The sequence below is a fragment of the Liolophura sinensis genome, chromosome 9, assembly GCF_032854445.1.
Source record: "Liolophura sinensis isolate JHLJ2023 chromosome 9, CUHK_Ljap_v2, whole genome shotgun sequence".
NCBI classification, from domain to species: Eukaryota; Metazoa; Mollusca; class Polyplacophora; order Chitonida; family Chitonidae; genus Liolophura; species Liolophura sinensis.
In genome coordinates, this window is record NC_088303.1 from 6,871,048 (window position 1) to 6,897,257 (window position 26,210).

The 26,210-nt window shown below is 39.1% G+C and overlaps 1 pseudogene; it reads left to right on the forward strand.

Annotated features, from left to right (window-relative positions):
* Positions 1 to 2,289: 2,289 nt before the first annotated feature.
* Positions 2,290 to 26,210, forward strand: part of LOC135475072 (uncharacterized) — a 136,052-nt pseudogene continuing 112,131 nt past the window's right edge.

The window sequence follows — 26,210 nt, forward strand, 5'->3', positions numbered from 1 at the left end:
TCAGAAGTGTTTATTTTAAATGCATGTTCTTATTTCATAATTTCATTGATTCAATTTATTTAAAAAAATGCAGTTATTTTATAAATTCTTACATTTATTGAATCAATGCAACCATGGATGTTTCTCAACAATGTGCACCACCAAGCCGGATATAATGGAAACCGAATTAACCATTAGGTGTGACCTGACTTGAGATTATAGTTGGATTGCAGTGTTTATATGTTACATGTTTAACATGTTACATATGAGCTATTTGTATGTTAAACATGTGATGTTTATATAAACAAGTTGGGAGTCTTTATTATCTGTTGCATAAATTAAACATACTAAAGTGTTTAGGATATAAACATGATTGGTGTTCAATAAGTGTTTACATGCTGTATGCCTACTGTGTTTACAAATTAAACATGTTGGATAAAAACACTTTTAAAGTGATACAAGAGGTAATGAAATTAAGCACGTTTATTTGTTGCAAAGAGATTTTTATCACTCATTTAAATGTTAAATATCAGTTTTACAGTATAGATGCGGCATTGACGCGAGTTTTGTCTGGATATTTGTGTCCCTGAGATTCAATTAATGTCGCAGTATACTGGTGTAACGGGAAGGTACACATTAACCCCTTACTTCGAGACAGAAGTGATGATTTTCGTGTTTTAATATTTCCTACAGACAGCACATTAAGGTCGTGATTAAATATGCGTTAGTTGTTACTGGACGTGCTTAGCTCTTCTTCAAAAACTGTATAGTAATAATTTTTGTAGTCAAATATAACATCTTTAGGAGCATCCTCTGCTTGAATAATAACCTATTTTCTTTCAAGGTCAGCAAGTAGCTTTTGCTCGGTAGGATCGTTCAGAACAGACCACGTGATTGTCTAGGAGGAAAACGAAACTAGATTACAGGGGAATCTCCACGTATACAGTTTAGCGAATTATCTACAATTGCTAAGAAAATGTCCCTGGGCAGATATAACAGTATTCGGTTTCATAGTCTGTAATTGGTTGTCACAAAAATCAATATTTTGCATCACTTCCGCACTGTCATAATGTAATGGCTGATGCCCCAAAGAAAAAAAGTGAGATAAAATTTCCGACAAATGTGTCTTTATAATATAACAGGTAATTGAAGAACAGCCTTAACAATCTTCTCACGTCTTTATCTCTGGGGTAAACTTTGGCAAGCTGGACATGAACAAAATTCTTTAATTTGGGTTGTAGACTTTAAATGTCTTGGTAATGAAATAAAGCTGGTAAAAGTCCTTAAGTACACTAAAGCGCTGGGAGTTATATAGGCTTCACCAGTATGATTCTACCGTGAAGTAGGCGCTGTGCTTACATATGTTTAGAACCACTTCTTCCTCGTTCAGCCGTTCTGCGACCAGATGGGAATTAGCAGAATTCTGACTCGTGGTTATTAAACGAGAGTCCAAACTGATGTGATAAGACATGGGAATTAGTCAAAATCCTGAAGCAAATGATGTTAGGTCATTTTACTCGATTTGAAGGGCTGGGTCCAATCATCGAGAGAGTGAGGTGGACAAGACAACCAACAATTTGAAGGGATTTTGAGGCATTTCGATTTAGCGGTTGCAGTTTGGCGGCATACTGTAATAGAAGTTCTTTACTATACAGGATGGCGGTCAATTTTAGTGTGTCTAAAGTAAACCAGAGAGTTTTACGCCACGATGTAGAATGTCCCCCATGCCAGACTTACAAATACACAGTATATGGGGAACAAATCGGGTTTTCAGAGAATGTCAGGCATTACCAACCGCCGCCGGTCACTTGGCCACCAATTTAAAATACTGTAGGATAGAGAATAAATCCAGAGTAGCCAATACGCTGTAACCATTGGCAACTGGTCACATGTGGAGTGCCAAAAATTCCTGTTCCAAGTCTTAGAATGAACAAGCAGCTCGCGTGCGTTGTTGTTCGGGGTCTCATGATCTCCACTCACATGTGCACTTCCCTTCTCTTAGCCGATGGAAAAGCAAATGAATGATTATGGCTTAATATGTTCAGCCATACTGTCGCGAAGCACGAGGGGATGAGGTTTTCGATATGTTAGTGAGAATAAAAACGAAACAAATATGTTCAGACATATTCAAAATTTGACCAAAAAAACCCATCATGTTTTATAAATATTATACCTAGAAATCCATATACATACAACTTTTTATCCATAAAGAATTACTTATAGGGCTCTCAAATATTTTATAACAGCATCGACAGCGATGGTTTAAAACAGATCATGTATAGAGTTGACTGAGTAGAATCTTTGTCGAACATGGACAAAGCCCGCACAGTCAGCCAGGATATTTTTGATGCCGTATTCAGCACCACATCCAGCACACTCTGGGGCAGAAACCCCGTCAAGGATAAAATTGTGAGTTAGACGTGAATGCCTATTACAACACCTTTTTAAAGCTACTTGATCTCTATCGTAAGTATACAAATTAAAACTAATGACAGGGTGAACACTATACAATTTATTATAGACACGAAGGTTCCATTCACCCTGCCTAAGGCAATAAATATATTTAAGAATGTCTGGTCGAAAATCAGTATACGGGATTTTAACTTTTGATATGGATTTATTTAGGGCAGTCGTTGCCTCCCTGTCTACAATATGACTCGGTAACCAACAGAATGGAATATCTTTACATCTTTTTGCATATCATTGTTTTCTGGGCACGCCAGAAGAAACATATGGTAAGACCAAAGAGTATAGCCCTAGCCTCAGCAAAGAAGACTGAAGAGGAGGATGGAAGATGAAGAGAAGAAACCCGCTGTTCCAAGACAGCCGCAGACGCAACTCTGTCCTCAACTTTTATACTGACCCATCAGTATACATAAATTTATAATCCGCAAAGTTAGCCTTAATTTCAACAAAACTTTCTAAACAATAAGAGGATTTGTACTGGGTTTGTTTTGTTTAGGTAGATCAAATATTAGTTTAGGCTGTGGAGAAAGAGACTCCGGAAAAGACACCGGAGCTATATCCTTTAACTTGATGTTCACAACCACAATATTGTCTCGTATACGATGACCAAACGGAGAGACCTTGTTAGGACATTTTATTACATTTATCTACATTTGATGGATTGAGTGAGTGAGTTCTTGGGGTTTAACGTCGTACTCAACAATTTTTCAGTCATATGACGACATTAGGGTGCATGTGCCTCCTTGTTGCAGGACGGATTTCCATCGCTCTTTTATTTAGTGCTGCTTCAATGAGACGACAAGTAAACCACCCCGCCCGAGCCATTATACCGATACGGGTCAACCAGTCGTTGCACTATCCCCTTATGCTGAACGCCAAGCGAGGAAATTACAACTTCCTCTTTTAAAGTCTTAGGTGTGACTCGATCAAGGATTGATCCTGAATCTGCCGGTCCCGAAGCGGATGATGGATTGAAAGCACAGTCGTAGGCAAAGTTTGTTGGATGAACTTAAGCTCTGAAGCATACTGAAGTACGAGTTCAATACGTTGGTGATGTTACGACCCAAACTGTCTGTATTATAAAGAGATGGCTTGTTCGAAATACATGACAGTTTAGGCGCAAAAAAAGTAACCAAAACCAGCAGATTTTATTTTACAATAATTTATTAGCTTAAAAAGAACAGATAATAAGACTTATACAAATACTAAAGTACTTAAGTTTAACAAGAAAGGGTAGCAGTATCCATACAAATACTAAAGTACTTACGGTGTCAGGTCCAAACGGACGCATATATTCCACAATATATATACCACACAGGCATAAATGCTCAGAGGCAAATTCACAAGAGGGAAAATCCACAGTATAACTGAGTGTATGACGAAATATACACAAAATTCCACAGACAGGGTCCGTGTACTAATAAGCACTACGTATACAAGAGCACAGATTAAACATACAAGTTCAGACTGAACAAGTGCTCGGTGGAGATAGGATATAACAAAGCCAGAGGCTATAGAGACACCAAAATTCAGCACAATAGGCCTACTAAGGTAATACACAGCGAAAGCATCCAAAACTCTTAATAATTCTCCGTTCTCTCTTCTCTCCTTTGACCTGCTTTCATAGGTCCTGTATAGCCTGGTGGAATTGTGTAGAATAAGACAATTCCTGAACACTAGATGCAAACAAACAGGCACCGAACTGAGCGCATTCTGGAATATTCTAAGGTAGAGGCAGACAGCGGGCGCTGAACTCAGCGTATGTAAACAGTGGCAATCTAAATTTAGAAACTGACGGCAGTCGTGCACATAACAGTGACATAAAGAAGGCTCATTCGCCCCCACGCATAAACTCTCTTCTGGTGAGGTCCTAAAAGCACCAAGGCTGAGCCTCAAACCTTGGTGATGAACAGAATCCAACATTTTAATATACGACCTCGTTGCAAAACCGTAAATAATGGGCCCATAGTCCAGTTTAGACCTCACCAGAGAACGACATAAATTACGTAAAACAGATCGGTCAGCAACCCACTCGGTACTAAACACGACCTTAATAATATCTAGAGCCTTTGTGCATTTAGGTTTAAGCATTTTTATACGAGGTGTAACAGATTCTTGACTATCAAAAGTTTTTCTTAAAAACTTTGCTTCTCCAACAATTTTAATCTGTTCACCAGCAAAATTAAGCTCTGGGTCAAGAAGATTTTTCCGATTATTACAAAAATGCATACTGGTGGTTTTAGACGTTGAAAATAAAAAAAAAAAACCTTTTCACGTTGCCCATTTCTTAATGAGAAAAAGCTGCAGTTGCTTCTCAACGTTATTCGTATTTTAGCACGATAGCACATCAGGAAATTATCAACAAGTAGAGAACCCTCTGCACCAGATATTACGGTTTTAGCCGAACTATTTTTATGCTGAACAGAGTGGAAGATAGAATACTGCCCTGAGTAGAGTTTCAAGTGGTTCAGATGGTAAATGGTTCAGAAGCTTATAATAGGACGTTATCAGGCCCACATGTAGTATATCATGTGCCTTTCTTAATGCAGTTTTTAGTTGTTCCATATTGGAAGGACGATTATAAGCTGCTGCAATTATGAAGAAAAGGGCAATTTAATTTTCTACCTCTGGTGTTTAACATGTTAAAATTCCGACGAGTAATTCTCAACAGAGGATTTCTTAGAAATGGTCGGAGCTAGTTTATTTGCCATATCAGATTAAATATATTATTTCCGTCTTTCAAATGCTGGACTTTTGCTTTATTCCTTTTGCTCTTAAGTTTCTGAACTATGTTCCAGACCTTAAGCTTAGGTGTTTTTGACATAATGCCCGAAACAAAGTTCCGCGAATTAAATCGTCTCTTGGGCTTGAGTAATCGACGAGCATTAGCTTTAAAAATACAAACCTTGTTTAAATTTTTATCAGGACGACATATATTGTAACTTTCCTCAGCCTTTTACGTTGGTTTATGGATTGACGACAGTCCTTATCATACAAAGGTCTACTTTTGGATTTTGGATTTGTCGAATGAATGAATAATTATGGCTTAACGCCACATCCGCAATATCTCCGCCAAAAAATGTTTGGACATGTTCAAAATCAGATAAGAAAAACCAAAACTGTTAAAATTCGAAAACCATTACATTTAAAAAAAGTCTGTCTGGAAAAACTATATCTGTATCTTTTTATCTATATCTATATATATATATATATATATATATATATATATATATACATAATATCTTATGATATTGGCAAATTGCGTTAAAGAATTTATGACAACATTGCCAGAGATGCTGTCTAACAAATGATATGTAGAGTTGACCGTGTAGAATCTTTGCCGAATATGAGCAAAGTCCACACAGTCAACCAGAATGTGTTTCGTGCCGTACTGAGCATCACATCCAACACACTCTGGGGCAGAGCCCCCATCAAGAATAAAATTGTGTGTAAGGCGAGAATGCCCGACACGACACCTCGTTAAAAATACTGGAGACATTCGACAATTATAAGAAGTGTAGCCCATGACTGATCAGTATACGGGATTTTAAATTTTGATATGGGTTTATTTATGACAGCCTTTTCCTGTCCACAACTGTGTTTCCATGGATACCAATATAACTCCTTATCCGACAGAATATAATATCTGTACCACTTTTAATAAGTTTTCTGTGTAAGGCTAATATTTCAAGTATCAATGGATTTTTAAATGTATTATACTGTATTGCCAAAAGGCCGGAGAGCATGTCACTGCATATCATTGCCTTCTGGGCACGACCAGAGGAAATATATGATAAGGCCAGGAATATAGCTCTGGCCTTGGTATAGAAGATTGAGGAAGAGGATGGAAGACGAAAAGACCCGCTGTTCTATGACAGCTGCTGCTGCAACCATGTTCCCATCCTCTGAATATAAATTTATAATCCATATAATTAGTCTTAATTTCAGGAAAAATCCTGTTGAATTATAAGAGGATTTGCATTTGCTTTATTATATTTACGTAGGTAGAATATCCATTTAGGTTGAGGAAGAAGCCAGAGAGAAGATCCAGGAAAAGACACCAGAGCTATTTCCTCTGGTTTGATATTAACTTCCACAATATGGTCCCGTATGCGAAGACTGAACGAAGGGATCTTATTGGGACTTTTATTAAATTTATCTACATATGATGGATTAAAAAACACAATCGTAGGCAGGATTTGATGAATAAGCTTTAAGCTTTGTAGAATATTGAAGGCTCAGTTTTATACGTCGGTTATATGAAGAAGACGCATTTGCCTCAACGTATAAACCTTCTACTGGTGAGGTTCTAAAAGCACCAAGGCTGAGCCTCAAACCTTGGTGATGAACAGGATCCAACATGTTAATAAACGACTTCCTACCGGAACCGGAAATGATGGGCCCATAGTCCAATTTAGACCTCACAAGTGAACAATATAAATTAATTAAAACAGATTGGTCAGCACCCAATCGGTGCTAGACACGACCTTAATTATATCGAGAGCCTTTGTGCATTTAGCTTTAAGCATTTTTATATGAGGTAAAACCAGGTAACTTACTATTAAATTTTATACCTAACAATTTTTTTTCTCGAACAACTTTAATATGTTTACCACAAAAATACAGCTCTGGGTCAAGATAAAGTTTCCGTTTATTACAAAAATGCATACCGACAGTTTAAGACGTTGACAATCTAAAACCGTTTTAGTTGCCTATTTCTCGATCTTGCTGAAACAAAGCTGCAACTGACGTTCGATGGATTCACATTTTAGCACATCTGCTTTCCAGTTTGTTCGGTACAATTTACAGGTTTTATTTGTTGTATTGAAATAGTCTGCGTTGAGCAAGAATTAAACGCAGGATGAACCGAAAAGTTGCACGGAAGTACAACTAAATTTATCATTATCAATAGCATCAAATGCTACTTGCTTGACATTAGGAAATGAAGTGTGCAGAGAAGTATTGGAGGGTAAGACTAACTTGCGGACTTTTTGATAAGATGTATCGGTTTTGACTTTTATACTGATTATTTGTTTTTCTTAACCCAAAAATGGAAAGTACCTAGAGTAGACCATGTGATCTCCACAGCAATATTAAATTAATCATATCACCATCTCTATCACGTATTATTTCCGAACAGCTGTTCAGGGAATTGAGAGGGGGTGTGAAAACAGATATTGTGGAAATTTTATTTAATGACAATAAATTTTTTGATTGTTTCTGGAAACAATCCATGACAATATCTCCGGATCTTAGCTTTTTAACGTTTTTAATGTTCCAGCTGCGCCCTGGAAAGCCCTTTCTAAAAGGGGGGAATTTTGGAGGCCGGCTTTTGTTCAGTCTTAGTTGAGAGAACATTGAAAGCTGGCGAACTGTCCTGTCCATTATCCAGTGAGTCCGATAAACCTTTTAACTTCCTCTTTTCAACAGCACTTGACGAAGTCGGCTGAGAGGAAGTCTTGGTAGATACATTAGAAACATTTGCAGAAATGTTCATGAAAGGCATTTTTAAATTTCAGCCCACATATTCCTCACCGACCACGCAGTGCCAACAAGGGCGAACGACAAAGAGCAAACCCAATTCCCCATCACTAACTCCGCCATCTTCCACCCTTTGAGTAGGGTCACACATCGCTAATCGATTGACCCGTCGCCTCAAAACGTAGCCCCGAAAACGAAAGTTGAGAAACAACAACTATTCTGTAAGGAGTGATGTTATAGATTTATTTGTTTATTTTTTTATTTATTTATTTATTTGATTGGTGTTTTACGCCGTACTCAAGAATACTTCACTACGACGGCGGCCAGCATTACGGTGAGTGGAAATTCCTATCAAGAGAAGTCCTGAACTGACACCTAGAATACTGGCATAGTTAGGCCTCCTTGGCCGCGGTACTTAGCATGCCAGGGAGGCGCAATGGCCCGACACTTTCGACGATACTATGTGAGTTCAAGTCCAGCTTATACTGGCTTTTTTCGACTGTACGTGGCTCTGCACGGTATCCTCCCACCATAATGTTGACCGCTATCTTAAAAAGACTATCTTGGGCGGCGCCATCAGCCAGGCATCAGTGTAAATATCATATATACAGTTACACGACCCTAATATGACAGACATCGTTTTAAAACCCAAGCAAACCGAAACAAAAGCTTAAATTGTCACTGTATTCACAATATATGAAACACGCGTGTACTTATGGCCTATATCGTGTGACCATTAAGTAGAGCCTAAGAGCTGTCGTAAACTGCAAACAACTTTTCCATAAACGTGCATTGCCAGGTTATGATCCTCTCTCTTATCTAAGAGCGAATGACCCGTCACTGATGACAGTATAGCTTTAGACGAGACTATCCAGTAACAGCATTTTGACTGGATAGCTTCAAGGGGTATTGTTCCCAATTCAATTAAGTTACTCTACTGATATTAACGAACGGTCTGATTTCTACACATCGCCATGATATTCAGAACCTTAGTGGGAATCAGCAATGAATTGTTTATTCATTATGCATGTCCCGTTGTACAGGGATGTTTCGGTAGTTTATTGGACCTTTTCCAGTTGCGGATTGAAAGTACTGTTTCATAGGTATGCTAATACACAGAATTGAATTAAGAATACCGGAAATCAAATTTTCAAAATCAGTATAATGTTGTTGTAGTAAAACTGCTCCATATCAGTATAGATACTTCGTATTTTATTACTATCTTGGTGTTTATTTGGTTTGATTTACCGCCGTTTTAGAGAATGTTTCGTCTGTATGACGGTAATTATGTTTGCCTGTGGGGGACCTACGATACATCCCTCTCGTGCTCACGTATCTTATAAACTTTTAGATGAAGCTCTATTCCGGCTGGCGTGTGCCAAACAAAACTGTGTGCACCAGTTTTCCAATAGGAAAACTGGTTTTAATGACTCTCTTCACATTGATTTAGTCGCCTATGCGATTTTAAATAAATAAATATGGGGGTAACCTTCGTGTGTTTAGGGAAAGAGTAAGATATAACACTTGAGGATCAGTCATAAATCGAAATTATTCCCATGTATGTTCATTCAACACAAAAAACGATGGTGTCTAGTTGAAATGTTAGGCGTTCCCGCCTGTGTGAGGCACTGTATAAGCCACGGCCAAATACTCCTCCACACCGTCCACGTGGTCACACAAGGTGCCTTCTGGTGATTGCTGAGGATGTGTTTATTCTCAACGGACAGCTGGAAAGATGATGCACAGTTTCTTTTAAACACATCATTATCCGTAATTATTTATTTATTTGATAGGTGTTTTACGCCGTACTCAAGAATGTTTCACTTATACGACGGCGGCCAGCATTATGGTGGGTGGAAACCGGGCACAGCCCGGGGGAAACCCACGACCATCCGCAGGCTTCCGTAATTATAGTCCGTAATAACGATGCGGGCACTGGATAGGTTGGGTACAAGAAAAATTGTAGGCCCTACTGGGTACTGCTTGTTCTCGCAACCTTTTATTGTTTGCGTTCTGGTGGGCTTTTTCACTTCAGAAAGGCTGGGTAAAAAAATTTGCGTTCATTTAGCGACATTGTATCCTAGTGTATCTTTCATGGGATCGTAAACTCCAATAAATCACATTATTGACCTACAAAGAAGACTCGTGTTTTTGTCTTTTCAGACTTTGCTACAATCACCAGATGCACGATTTAAAGAGCATGTAAATTACTTGGCTGCCCGGGTACCGGTACTATTTATATTCTTACACCACCTATGTACTGTTGTAACAACCATGTTTGTTTCTTTTTTTTTTTTTTTTTTTTGATTCTTATCTGTAGATAGCAGACACGTGTCTACTTAAAGATTTTCAAGATACTGAAAATAATCATACCATGTTTAAGGCATTAACCGATTCGGCGTCTCTTTGGTATCAACAGTAAATTACAAGCGTCTGCTGGTCAAATGGCAATGGTGTACATGCACACCATGAGCACGTGTTACCATTCGGTTCTACCACATAACCTATTGTTCAGCCATATTTTGCACTCACATCCTTGTGTTTCATCAGTGCAGTCGAATACCTGACTTGAAACGCAATAATGGGCGTCTGTAATCATAGGGCAGATAAAATATTTAGATTTTAAGGAGACTTGTCAATAACTACTGCGGCTAGATTATGAGGGTTTTTTTTTTATTTATGTTAGTTAGCCACTACACTCTGATCAAAATACCGCACTTAAGGGTTTGGAATATCCTTATGAAAACAGAAGGAGGCACTCTAAACGGGAAAGATAGCAATCAGTTGAAGAGTCTGTCCCTGTTTCACCGGTCCCGTTCAGAAGATTATTATCACCTGAGTGAGGTATTATTTTTAACGCAGCAGATCTGCCATTGACCAGTAGAATTGCGCGCTACATTCCAGATCTGAATGATTCCGATGACGTTACAGCCTTTAGTCAGAGACACTGTCATATACTGACAAATGTTCAAGTCTATCGTTTGAGCGGCTTTCTTGTCCACATTTCTGACCGCCGTGGTATAAACGACACACATATGTGGTCTTGAATTCTGAGTAGAAAGAAGCAAGAAATATACACCTTTGTAGCAAAGTTATATTCCAAATTGGTCCAAAAACTGTATGTACTCTAATTGGGAAATGTCTGGCTCACCTCAGTTTCTGATACATATCCGGTCAGAGTAAGGTGGCAACTGAAAAGTACATTTGAAATGTGTAGATCTCTGAATGTGGATTAAATTCAGCAAATTGTGTTTTGTGTGTCCATCAGGCGCATACATTCAGCTAAACGGGGTCTAGCTGCATGAAATTGGGAAAGGTTTTGAACAAGTGCTCACGATCACGGTTAAAAATCGTTTTTTTCTTAAAGGAGCGTCGCTTTATAACATGACCTTTGCCCACTGGAATGTTTAAAACCTACTTTTGTCCTCACCAAGCACTGAAGTTGAAATTGCAGTAAGTGATGAAAGTTTTTGTAGTGTAAACATTATATTACTTCATGAATATATGTATGCTTGAGTGTTTATGCCATGCTTAACATATAAAGTCCATGTCGACAAAATACTGCCGCTATCGAGATATCATGCCGAAGATCTCGTATATGTTATCCCACCCACATTAAAGTGACACGGGGCCATCCAGTTCTGTTTTCTTGCTTTAACCCCTCATGTCTGGAAGCTTAAAGTCCTCGGCATGACCTAGATTTTATAACTGACTGAGCTACATCTAATAGTATACATTAGATCAACGTATGCATTAAAATGTATACGTTACCGAGAATATGAACAACTCATTTGAATGACAGCTGACCAGTTGCTAAAAACATGAACTGTGGACTATGTCGAAAATTAGACATGTGCGTTTCAATGCTTAGAATAGAAATTATTGCAAGTGCCGTGATTCTATTATCGCAGGTAGCGTGAATAAGAAAAGCGCACTATTACTGCCTTGCACCCTAGGGAAGAAACGGTTGAAAACGAGAGTTGTGAAGTGGTGTGCTGATATTAGATTACATAGAAGGCCTCTATAGTTGACCCAATACGCAACGGGTGTTGCATATTCAAACTTGCAGACTCCATCTACAAAAACTGTGCCAGTATGGGCTTTGAACTCAGATCACTGCTAGCGTCTTGCCATCTGGCCTATATTAATATTCTCTCCCACCACTGCTTGTATACGCAGATAATTTGCTCTAATCACATCTCTTCCTCAGACACACTCATGTTCACACATCTAGCCTAGTTGCAACGGAAGGCGGCAACTGTTGCCAAATTGAGCCTTCGAGGCTAGAGTTTATACAATCCTTGAACATCACGTAACACACAACATGGTGAATACTCTACCAAATAGAGTATTGCTTGCTTTCGTACAAGGTTTTTGACCACAGCCACATCATATGACCCCCGTTCCATTTGTAACTGAAGGCATTGGAAAAATACCTCTTCGAGGCGAACAGCTAAAAGAGAACAAAATCCGAAGTGACATTTGTAGAAGAGTCCCAAAAGCTGTAAATGTTTCTTACTCTGCACAATTTTAAGTTCATTTCTCACTAAATTTGATCCAAGAAAAGTAGTACATCTATCCAAGTCGGTTATAAGGGACAGGAAAATGAATAACGTAGAACGCCAGAGTTGTGAAAGTGAACTTTTTTCTCAAAAAAATAAAGAAGAAAATATTGTGAACATTTTCAGTATCTTGACATTTGCAGATGAATACGGTGTTGCATCGTTAAACACAGGCCTTTTAACTTTAAGACGCCATTGGCAATACAATTGGTCTAATTATCTCATCTCAGAATTTAAGCAATTAGCTGAATTCGATTCAGTGTAAAAGGAAACGATAAAGAAACAAGATAAATAAAAAGGACTGTTTGCCTTGTGTTTGCCGTCTGATGCTTACTTTGTGTATTCTTCCTGTGCACTTCAAACTATTAGGGGAATTTCTGGTGAAAATACACCGTTACAGAGGAAACGTTCCTTCAGAACTTAAACAAAGTTACTCAGTTTCTGTAAATTTCTGGAAACTATTTTCTGAAAGGCCTTTCATCCAGAAATTTAATTTTCGCCCCTCGATCCTGTCAGCTCATTGTGATTGAATGATTATGGTTTAACGCCACATCAGCAATATATTTTATCCATATCGTGGCGAGAACAAGGTGAAAAAAACGGGGCGGTTGAGGTTTTGGATATGATGGTGAGAACATCAAAAACGAAACATAAATGTTCGGACATGTTTAAAATCAGATAAGAACAACCAAAAACCGTTAAGACTCGAAAACCAGCATCTTTTAAAAATAGTATATCAACAAATATTTATGTACATATTATTTTTATCTATGAATATTTCAGACAATTAAAATCTATACGTTATGATAAAGGCCAATAGCCTTCAAATAATTTATGACAACATCGCCAGCGATGCTGTCAAACAAAACATATATAGAGCTGACCTTATAGAATCTCTGCCGAACATGGACAAAGTCTACACAGTCAACGAAGATATGTTTGATGCCATATTGGGCGTCATATCCAACACACTCATGAGCACTGCTCCCATCTAGTATGAAAGTGTGTATCAGATGAGAATGCCCAATACTACACCTCGTTAAAACTACTTTGTCTGCACGAGACATTTTACAACTATGGGCATTGCAGTCGGTGACAGGATGAATAGCATGCAGTTTCTTATAAACCTGCAAGACCCATTCACCCTGCCAAAGGTGACGAATATATTTAAAAATATTAGACGTCACGTCAGTATACGGGCAGTTTTCGCCTACATGTCCACGACTGTGTATCCATAGATATTAATGTGCCCCAGCAAGACCCACCAGGATCTTGTCTTTGGAGATTACGGGGCGCAAGCCACGGCAAACAGGTCGCTTCCCGGTTGCCTCTCACACAACCGAGAAGATGTGAACCTAGTATACTCACCGGGCTCACACAGGAGAGCTCTAGGTTAGTCTTCTTTTACGACAAGCTTGGGTAGAGAGCTGAAGTCCTTTTCTTATTACCCTGGAAACCCCACGGGGGCAGCTCATTGTGAGTAGCGTAGTTCCCATGTCACCTGCGAATTTTATTCATGAGCAAATCCTTGGACAGTGCCTGGCAGATAATATCAACATAAAATATACAGAGTTACCACACCTTCTGTTAACGAGTGAGGGTGCGGGGATGGTTCCACAGAAATTACCAAGACAGTATACATGTCTTATAAGAAGACACAAGTCAAACCTCAATATGTAACAATTCGTGGCATCGGTTGTACAGTTGTTTAGCGCCTGGCCTTGTAAAAAGCTGGAATGAAGTCTTGTCTGAGAGTTCCCCTTTGGTTTTTTCAGTATGTTGAAAGTATTTTTATTATATTGGATATTCTTTAGGTGAGGCCTCGCTATACATACATGTGAGCACTAAGACCAGTATGTCATGAAAAGACATCGTCGAGATGTAACCACAACACAACAACAAAAGTTCATGTCTAAAGAGACATAGATACATGTAAATATCCCGAGAAGCATCGACAGATTCATTGAACATAAGTTGATGTAATGAGTGTGTGCTTTGAGTTCAGCGTCATACTTAACAATTGTTCAGTCATGTGACGACAAATATGAATTAAACCGTGTGTTATTTTTATATGTTTCTATATGCGTGATTAATGCAATGTTTGCGTTACAATTTACGTCCCAAACATTCCCGCAATAATACTTCAGTTTGGCTTCTCTTTGCTAATGGGCAGTGCAATAGTAGTCCTCTGTATGTGAAGGTTATCAGCTAGTGGGGATTCCACTTTTCATGCAACTGACCGAGGTTATCAGAGTGTTCCGAAATTCATTTGTTTGTTTGACCGCACTCAATAATATTTTACTTGTACGACGGCGGCCAGCAATATGGTGGAAGAAAACCGGGCAAGGCACGGGGAAACCCGCAACCATCCGCAGGTTGCTGGAAGACCTTCCCACGTACGGCCGGAGAGGAAGCCAAGTCTGAACAAGGAACACGTACATGACGAACACTCAGGCTTCAAGCTGGAACTGAAGCAATAATAGCTGGATTCCTCTTCCTTCAGAATAAGGTTAATAAATATTCTAGTGTAAAGCAAGGATTAAGGCATGCGTGAAATGTACGAAGGTCACATGTATCAATCCGGACGTTATTAATAATAGGCGGTTCTTTTCCCCTTTTTATAGTGTTTCTCCCCAGGAAAGCAAATTGGAGACCTCAAAACCAACAAACGTACAATGATTTGCTTTCTCCAAACGGATATTAACAAATATCTTCAGACAAAACTTTTAGTCACGGCGTTCTGCTAAACAGCCCTGATGCCTCTAAGCATAGCATACCACTATTTGGGCCTGGTGAAGCTTTCTTTCAGCGATTCAATATTGACGATGAATGGACGAAAATAAGGCACATGTATTGTCCACACCCGACATAAGGGAAGCCTCGACTCGGCCTATATTACATCTGTCAGCCTGTTAAGTAGATTCTAACACGAAAGTAATTGATCTCGACGCAGACAATGTTTGCTTATAGTCCTGCTGCTATGCTACTATCTTCAAAGACACGATATCAAAAACCTGCAGTTTGGGGTTTTGGTTGGGGGGTGCGGTGGAGGGGGGGATGGGTAAGCGTGTGTTGAGGGGGGGCGATGCTGTATAATGTGAGAATGTTCAGACTTACCTGATACCGTATCTTTAATGTTTTAACTATGTCGGCGACATTTATCGAACCTTCGAAGACCTTGTGTAAATTATTATGAAGGGTGCATGCCGGAGTTTGACACTGAATGTTATCACAACCACATCCCTGAGACACGGAGAACGAATTTATTTGTATGTAAAGCCTGTAACATCTAAGAGGACCCTTAGAGAAACTTAATCTTTATAATGACAACAGTGACCGAAATGTAAGAAAAAAGATCTTGATTTGGAAAAAGTATAGTTTGATTTTTAAAATTAGCAGATATTACCGTGAAATAAAAGATTTCAGAACGTTAAAGTCTAAAATGACTTTAAACAGAAGATGTTTGCTGATACCGGTGGTAACTGGAGGTCTAAGATTTTCTCCAACCTTAGCCCTTGTCTTTTACGTGTAAGAGTATGTTGATGTACAAGTCTGAAATGTAAAAACCAAACAGAAGTTCTGTTAGGCCAACTTTCTCTAGTTGAATGCCCCGGTCTAAGCGTCGAGGATGTAAGTTGGACATGAAAACCGACACTTTCAAAAGATTCTGATACATTTCGTTTTCGTTCAGCGCCACATTTATTTAAGACATTTATTACTTACAGCAAAGTTTGATTACAAATGCAATAGTGATAAGTTTAATTTCGTAAGCGTCCCTGGTGTAGGTTTCATTTGTCAGACTGATCACTGTCCTAGAGGTGATCTGGGTGATGCGTTATCATCACAAAAACGACCCATGCAAACAGTGAGAGAGGTGGAATCTTCAAAATTCTTGTACAAGTCTAGAATAAACCAGTGTTTCATGTACGTCGTATATTAGGCGTCACACACTTTACTCGTGATATTAATGTGCTTACCGAATCCCTAAATGGACTGCAAAAGCGAAGCTGCTCCCGAACAACGCCGACATCTCCCAGGCTTCGTCATGCACGTGTTCCTTGTTCGGACTTGGCTTCCTCTCCGGCCGTACGTGGGAAGGTCTTCCAGCAACCTGCGGATGATCGCGGGTTTCCCCCGTGCCTTGCCCGGTTTCCTTCCACCATATTGCTGGCCGCCGTCGTACAAGTAAAATATTATTGAGTGCGGTCAAACAAACAAATGAATTTCGGAACACTCTGATAACCTTCGTCTGTTGCATGAAAAGTGGAATCCCCACTAGCTGATAACCTTCACATACAGAGGACTACTATTGCACTGCCCATTAGCAAAGAGAAGCCAAACTAAAGTATTATTGCGGAACTGTTTGGGACGTAAATTGTAGCGCAAACATTGCATTAATCACCCATGTAGAAACATATAAAAATAACACAAGGTTTAACTAATATTTGTTGTCATATGTCTGAACAATTGTTAAGTATGACGTTGAACTCAAAGCAAGTAAATCTTTGTAATTACTACATGGTGAAAAACATTATCCCGTGGTTTTTTTTAAAGAAAGGCGACATGAAAATTAGACAATTCCAACGATAGAAAAAATAATAAAATAAAATTTATGTGTTTTGTAAAGTCCGCCCAATTACGCTGGATGGTGATGAAAGTATCATCTATGCAGATCAATCTGTCAGGGAAGTCCTGAACTTACACTTACAAGATAGAGATAGACTGTAGCGGACAGAGTTCATGTTTGCTAAGGTAGATCCGAGGTCGAGTAACACCCTTAGATAAGATTTTAGTCCGTAATCTTGGTATCAACATAAACTACAGGAAAACATCAAGTATACTAGTCAGAATAATATGACGGCCATGGCGTCAGGCAACAATTTTAGTAACAGTAACTCTCTTCATTAAATAAATATCCCACGAATTTTACATGATCCAGAGGTTTCCGTAACGGTGTGCTGAATTACATGTATGTCAGCATACCAGTACCCAAATGCATTACCTACCAATGTACTAAACGGGTCACTTGAAAGATATTTACTTATGCGAGAGCAGTTAAAGAATTTGATTCATTTATTTATTTGATTAGTGTTTTACGCCGTACTCAAGAATATTTCACTTACACGACGTCGTCCAGCATTATGGTGGGAGAAAACCGGGCAGAGCGCGGGGGAAACCCACGACCATCCGCACGTTGCTGGCAGATCTTCCACTTACGGCCGGAGAGGAAAATTAAATAATTAGAGATGTCTGATTATAACGTCTGTTCAGATACGGTTTTCAATGTGAATCGTCAGATTTTACTTGCCATCCATGTAAACATGTCATAGCAATAAAGAGTAATCTGCATCGGGCCCGATCATTTTAAGGGAAACCACAGACTCTCTGGATGGTATATCTTATCTGAGCTTATAACTGCACAAAGACCAGAACGGTTTCTCCTCTTGCAGACTTTACAAGAGGGATAGTTTCAATTTTGACGCAGTAAACTATCCTTACTTGAACAGCAATATACCAAAGAGTCCTGCAAATGGTGTGTACACATCTTGCCCTGCAGCATTTGTAAGACCTTGCGTGTTGTGTGAAAATTTTGTGATTGCGTAAAAATCACAAATAATTATTTGCAAAACTAGTGCATCGAAGTTATTCCAATAAACGCCTTTACTGAGTTTTTAAGGGAGACCCCCATCGCTTTTATTTTCATATTAAATGTTGACTAGACACAATAGTTTTGATATGTTATTATGTAAACTATATTTAAAAAGATATTTTTGTTACTAGTTCCACTTGAAAAACCATTGAAGTTGGACTGCCTGTCTATCTTGTCTGCCGCGGAGCCCTGGTCGGGTGACGTCATACCGTGAAGATCTGTCGGGATTATGTATTGAAAAGCCCTGCGCAGCATTGACAAATCCATGCATTGCACCTAAGCGGTGTGTGCTTTTCCTGAATTTATCGTATGAATAAACCTATAATTTCCCCCACGTGAGCGCCTCTTAATTAACACTCTGAAAAGCATATAAGTAAAACACTTTTACAACAAGTATTTTGAAAGATACCGGAGTTGTATTGTGTATTGAAAATGTGTGTACAGCACAGCGAATGGGCGATGCGATCACCGATTTTCGCTCAAATACCGGCCACCGTAGATGACGCAAACACGCTCCCGTCTGGTTTGTCTCACACGAACAGGACATCTATGGACTTATGGTAATACCCCTGGAGAATGTGCCGCGGTTTCGCTGTCCATGGATTATAATTTTTTAGCCTTGTCCCTTGATAGGCTTACCGGCTCAGTCGGGCTAGCTGCCTTAGTTGCAGTAACGAGAACGGTCTGTCGCTCAACACCTGTGCAAGTGAACACTCCAACTAAAAAGTGCCATTGGCTAAATAAATTAAACTTGAATTATATTGAATGGAAAAAGCGATTGGTAACAAACAGAAATGCCAATTAAAATTTGTCTTTGGCAAGTAAGCCTCGTCCACCGGTCTTTTGTTTTAATAGGCATGGCTAATTAGAAAGTCTCATACGACTGCGATGAGTCATCAGCAATCAAAGAGTGTTATTCCCCCGTGGGGTTTCCGGGGTGATAAGAATAGGATTTCAGCCCTCTAGACAAGCTTGCCGTAAAAGACGACTAACCCAGAGCTCTCCTGTGTGAGTCCGGTGAATATAATAGGCTCACATCTTGTCGGTTGTGTGATAGGCAACCGGGAAGCGACCTGTTTTTGCAGTGGGTTGCGAACCGTAATTTCCAAGGATGGGATCCTGGTGGCTGAGGGCGTGTAGGAGATCCTCACCCCCAACACGGCAAGTGGCCCTTACTTGGAGAAAGACGGGAGGTCGGATGGGCCCGGTGCGAGCAATCGGCTTGGTCATGTCTTGCCTCTGCGTGGTCCCAATTTCCTCTATAACAGCATATCATTTAGCGAACAAATGTTATTTCTGAAATATCGTTTGCGGGACTACATTTTCAGGCGGTGGCTCATGAGTAGATTGAATTTAATCTTTGGTATAAATGCCATGTCTTCTTTAAACCTTATTTCAAATGTTTCTAATATCAATACCAGGTCTTCCTCTCAGCTGATTTCAAGCGCTGACAAAAAGAATAAATTAAAGGTTTTATCGCACTCAGTTGATAACGGACAGGATAGTTGGCCGGCTTTTATAGTTCTCTCAACAAAGAGTGAACAGAAGCCGGACTAAATCCATTTGTACTAAAAAGGGCTTTGCGGGGTTCAGCAGGTACTTTAAAGAACGCCAAAATATTACGATCCGGGGACATCCTCTTTCACGGCTTCCGGAAACAACAATCCATAAATTTATTAGCTTTGAACAAAATAACTAATATTCCTGTGTATACCTCCCGTCATAATTTCCCGAACAGTTGACTTATCAGAAGAGAAAATCTGCACAGAACTGAAATCGCAGGGTGTTACCAGAGAGAAACGCTCTACTACGAAGAAATCTGGTAACATCATTAAACTAAATACATATCTTCTGACCTTTAACAGTAAATCTTTTCCGTCGTATACCTACATTGGCCCGTATTGGGTTAGTGTGGACTTATATATCCCCAACCCAACTGCCGAAAGTTTGGTCATGGCAAGGGCCAATGCAAAAATAAGCTGATTTGTTTCCGGTGCGGCAGTGAAAACCATGATGTTTCTACTGTACTAGCACAGTTAAGTGCTGCAATTGCGGTGGAGATCACATGGACTCCTCTTGGGACGGTCCATTTTTCGTGAAAGAAAAACAAATAATCACTATAAAAACTAAAAACAATATATCGTATCAAGAAAACTTGGTCTCGCCTCACTGCGGACTTCATTTGCCAATACGGTCAAGAGAGTAACATCTGTTGCTACTCAAATATCAATGACTTGGCCCATTGAAAACCAGAAACCTTGTCCTATCTCTGTTGAACCTACTGTTCGACCTGCTTTCAATAATTCCTCAACCCAGACTACCTCAATACAACAGATAAAACCAGCGAATAATACTGACCAACCCGATAACCCTCAACCTAATCGACCTAAAAACAAAAATATGTCCCAAAATAAACCTCCAAATAATAACAATAAACACAATAAACCTAGAGGCCCAACAGAGCGTCCCTCCAATGCCACTAGGAACCCTGTCCAAACTTTTAATAAGTTTTGATCGTTGGAGGACCGTGGTCCTTCAAAATCAGATTCGGATGGGATGGATGCATCACCCGCACTGGGAAAATCTTCCAGCCGATCTCCAAGGAAGGGTCGTCCGCGGTCCAAACATAAAGAGAAATCCCCCATACGACTTCCTCCACAATGTCTTCTTGTGGAGGAAATTTTTGCCTTCTCACAAAGGCAAAATTATACAGTGGAATTGTCGAGGCCTTAAGGTAAATTTTATTGAAATAACACGGCTAGTTCAATTACTAAATCCTCATGCTCTTTGTCTTCAGGAAACTCACCTAAAGATATCTGACAGAGATAAAATACCTCTTAAAAATTATTCATTGTATAGTACTTATTTAAATGAACAAGAGGGAGCTCCAGGCGGCTTTATCTTCATCAATAACAATGTTATTCACAGCCGTGTTGCTCTGAATACAGAGCTTGAGGCTGTGGCGCGTCCGTGTTTCATTGTCTGAAAATATCACATTATGTTCAGTGAATATTCTTCTGAACATTTCTTTGTCAGCTTTGCAGTTACATAATTTAACAGAACAACTGCCAAAACCTTTTATAATAATGGGAGATTTTAATTCCCATAACCCCCTTTGGTGGTAGTAATAACATTAATAATAAGGGCAAGATAGTTAAAGACTTCTTATCGAAGAAGGAACTATGTTATTTCAATTATGGTTCAAATACCTATTTACATGCGGGTAAAGACATTTATTCTACTATCGATCTCACTATCACAGATCCATCACTTATCGCTGATTTTTCTTGGAAGGTGCACGACGATCTCTGTGGTAGTGACCATATCCCTATAATCCTAGAGCATATCACTTCTAATTCTTTAGCTATGTGGAAATTCGATAAAGCAGATTGGATCGCATTTGAGATGTTTGGTGAGGCTGATATCACCTCAGGAACTCTCAGATCAGCAGACGATCCTATATTAAAATTTAATGAGCTTGTTTTAGAAGCGGCTGACAGAACTATTCCTAAGACCTCGCAAAATCCAAAATCCGAAAGTAAACCGTGGTACGACAATGACAGTCGTAAAGCCATTAAAGACGGCATGAAGTTTGAGCGCAAATTTAATCATTGCCCTACTGATAATCATTTAAACCAGGTGCGTAATTTTAGAGCTAAAGCTCGTCGAATAATCAAGTCCACGAGGCAATCTTGTTGGCGGAACTTTGTTTCAAGCATTACGTCAAAAACACCTATGCGTAAGGAACATGGTTCAGAAACTTAATAGCAAAAAAAAAGAGGAAACCTCCAGCATTAACAAAATGGAGATAATATATTAACGTCTCCTTCTGATATAGCAAATAAATTAGCTGAGATAATTTCCAAGAAACCTTCTTCTGAGAATTATAATTCAGAATTCCAACATATTGAAAACCAGAAGGAGAAAATTAAATTGCCCATTTCTTCTAAGAATTTAGAAAATTATAATCGTCCTTTTAATATCGATGAACTCAAAACTGCATTAAAAAAGGCCCGCGATACTGCCTGTGGTCCTGATAATGTATATTATAAGTTTCTGAACCATTTACCACCTGAACCACTGGAGATTCTTATGGACTTGCTTAATGATATTTGGATAACTGGTAATTATTCAACATGGAGGGAGGTGTGTATTATCCTGGTTACCAAACAGGGTAAGGATCATACTGATCCAAATAATTACCGTCCCAGCTGCGTCTGTGAGACAATGGAACGGATGATCAACGATAGACTTGTTTGGCTTCTCGAAAACAACAAGCGTTTGTCAATGTGATTTTCGTCACGGTCGATCTACTTTAGATTACCTTGTTCGATTCGAAACTTTTATTCGTGATGGTTTTGTTAAAAAGGCCTACGACACCACATGGAAATATGGTATTTAAGAAGATCACTCAGATATGTGATTAAAAGGTCGCTTACCTGTAATTGTATCTCAGTTTTGATGTAATCGTCAGTTTAAGGCACGGGTTGGGTTCCACTCTTTCTGACTCTTACGAGCAGGAAATGGGTTTACCCCAGGGCAGCATTCTATCACCAACTCTGTTCAGCAAAACTAAATAGCCTAGCAAAAACATTAACGTCTGGCACAGGGTTTTTCTTTATACGTGGATAATTTCCTTATTTGCTACAGAGCTAAAAATATGAATAACATCGAACTTCAGCTGCAGCTTTATCTCATTAAGATCGAGAAATGGGCAACTGAAAATGGTTTTAGATTTTGAACGTCTAAATCCGTCGGTATGAATTTTTATAACAGACGGAAACTTCATCTTCACCCTGAGCTTAATTTTTGTGGTGAACAGGTAAAAATTGTTAGAGAAGCAAAATTTTTAGGTATAATATTTGATAGTAAGCTATCTTCTATACCTCATATAAAAATGCTTAACGCTAAATGTACAAAGGCTCTCGATATAATTAAGGTCGTGTCTAGCACCGATTGGGGTGCTGACCGATCTGTTTTAATTAATTTATATAGCCTTCTGGTGAGGTCTAAATTGTACTATGGTGGCCGGTCCATCATTTACGGTTCCGGTAGGAAGTCGTACATGAAAATGTTGGATCCTGTTCATCACCAAAGTTTAAGGCTCAGCCTTGGTGCTTTTAGAACCTCACCAGTAGAGAGTTTATACGTGGATGCAACTGAGCCTTCTTTATATAACTGAGCCTTTAATATTCTACAAAGCTTAAAGCTCATCCAACAAACCCTGCGTACGATTGTGTTTTTAATCCATCTTATGTAGACTAGTTTAATAAATCTACTAACAAGATCCCTCCGTTCGGTCTTCGTATACGGGACCATATTGTGGGAGCTAACATCAAGCTAGAGGATATAGCCCCGGTGTCTTTTCCGGGCTCTCCTTCCTGGCTTCTTCCACACCCTAAACTAATGTTTGATCTACGTAAATATAATAAATCAAATACAAATCCTCTTATAATTCAGCAAAGTTTTGTAAAAAGTCGTCTGGCAGAAATTGTGTTGTTGAGGAAAACCGCTTTATAAGATGTGCATGTATGTTTATCTAAAAAAACGCACTCAGAAATGATAACTGATCTTGTTGATTTTCCTTCCTTTGGTTTAGTCGCCTGCGGGACTTTAAATATTTAACATGGAGGCAACCTTCATCGGTTAGAAAAACAGAGTCAAGTCATACCTAACGTCATATATCGAAATTATTTGCATATTTGTACATACAGTTGATTCCACAATTGTGTCCTTATGAAGTGTTAGAAACTCTACCCCCACCCTACTCCTCATACCCAAATCCTCCGTCTCGTGGGCTCACCCCGCAAGGTCGCACCAGGTTTATGCGTGCTATTGCTGATGGAAGAAGATCTTATAGCCCACGTATAAATCGTTTTATCCCTTTAAAGAGCTAACTTGCCGTAATTATAGTGTGTAAAGGAGTTATTATCACTAAATGTGTATAACTCAAAGAATTGTGCGCCATACCGGACATTGCCTTTTCGCAAATTTTTTTCATTGATTGTTTGCATCCTAATGAGGTTTCCTTCCTTTTTTTTTTCATTTTGGGAGGCTGAAGGTAATCTGTGATAATGTAGCGACATTGTGCCCAAGTGTATCTTTGAAGTGATCGCGGAAATCCCACAAATTATATTAATAGCCTGGGAAGACTTTTGTTCCTTTTTTCAAGCTGGGTAAGAAGCGCTAGATGCGCGATTTAAACAGCATGCATCCTACTTGGTTACCCGGGCTACTGGTATTACATGTGTTCTTATACCACATATGTACTGTTGTACCAGTCAGTATTATTATCTGCAGCTGATAGGCCGATGTTTTTGCTTAAATATTGTCAATGAATTCAAGATGGCCACTGCATGTTCAAGGCATTAACCGAATTGTTGTCCCTTAGTCATAAATTGATCGTAATCTGACATTGGTCCTAAGTTTTACAGCAGACACAAATGGTGTGAAGTTGCTTTTAATACAGTGACCGTAATTATAGCCAAGGACATCCCAGCATCACCATTTGTCGTAGTTGTCAAGCACCTCTCCGCATCACCGTTGCAGAAAAACATGCCTTTTGACGGCAAATGGTGTACATAATGTGTAGCTGTGTTACCTTTCTGTTCTACCACACAGCCTGTTGTTCAGTCATATTTTACACTGACATCCTTGTATTTCCTCAGTGCACACGAACGCTGACTTGGAACGCATCAGTTGGCGTCTATAATTATTGAGCATCTATAGTAATTTGATGTCAAGGAGGTTTTTAATAACTACTGCGGCTAGATTAGGAACGTTTTGGATTTGTGATAGTTATTAGCAACAATACTTTGATCGAAATGCCATAGATTGGTTTCTTGAATATTCTTATGAAGGCAGCAGAGCCCTCTCAACGTTCAAGAAGGCAGTCAGTTGAAGTGTTTGTTCCAGTTTAATGGGTCCTGTCCTAAAGACTACTGACCATGTGGATCGTCTATGCTGGAAGTCTTTAATTACCAGTATGCCATGAACAGACATCTACGGGATATACCCGAATATATGACGACAGCATGCTACATTCAAAACAATCTAGCAATTAATCATTAATTAAGCTGACATTAATCAGCTTTTCAAATGCTAATTTTTTGGATTGAAATGAAATTTCCATGTCTACAGAGACAGAGATAATCACTCTGAATACATTCTATAAAATGTGAATAGCTTTCGAATATTTCGATTATCAATGGAAATTGTTTGATATTTTATTATAATATTGTTTGTACAAGAGTATTGAATGGAATGGTTGCATTACAGTTTACGCCTTAAACAGTCCCGTAATATTACTGGGTATTTTTTTTTTCAAAGGGATGAGGCTGCTGAATAGAGTGGCCAACAGAGTTCTCCTCGTGCATATAAGCCAATTGGGGTTCCTTTCTTGCTGAAGAGCAAACAGATGCACTACCAGCGAATTGGCATAGTCATATTCGTTAGAAGTTTGTGTGACATTGTTTTTTGGATCTGTTGAAGCTAATTTACTTGTGATGCGTTTCATTCCCTGGGTAAATAGCCAATGTATTTGATTGAAGTGTGACCTAGTACTCGAAACAATTCCACTTACACGTACCTGATAGAGATACAGTTGATTGAGTGGAGCAGGGCGTGGTGATCTACAGCACTTCATGAGCTACCTCACAAACATCCTGACGAGAAGCTGGAGTTCAAACAAGAAGAGGCGGATTCCTTTTGGCTCAGTGAACGTTAATAAATACTCTAGTGGAAAGGAATTATTAACATACGAAGGTAACATGTATCAATCCAAAAGTTATTGGTAAGAGGTTATTTAGAGAGCGCTTCTTCTCATCCAGATAAATTTGTTCAAACGGAGAGTCACAAAAACCTTCTCAAAGAGCCAAAGGAAAACACAGATAGCACTGAGCGAAATGTTTTAGTCACGAGTTCTGGAAGACAACCCTGATGTTTCTAAACATAGCATAACACTATTCGGGGTTTGTGAAACTTCAATGACCACCATTCAATCCTACTCATGAATAGACGAAAATAAGACGCATGTCATGTCCGTACTCAGCGTGAAGGAAGCCTTCACCCGG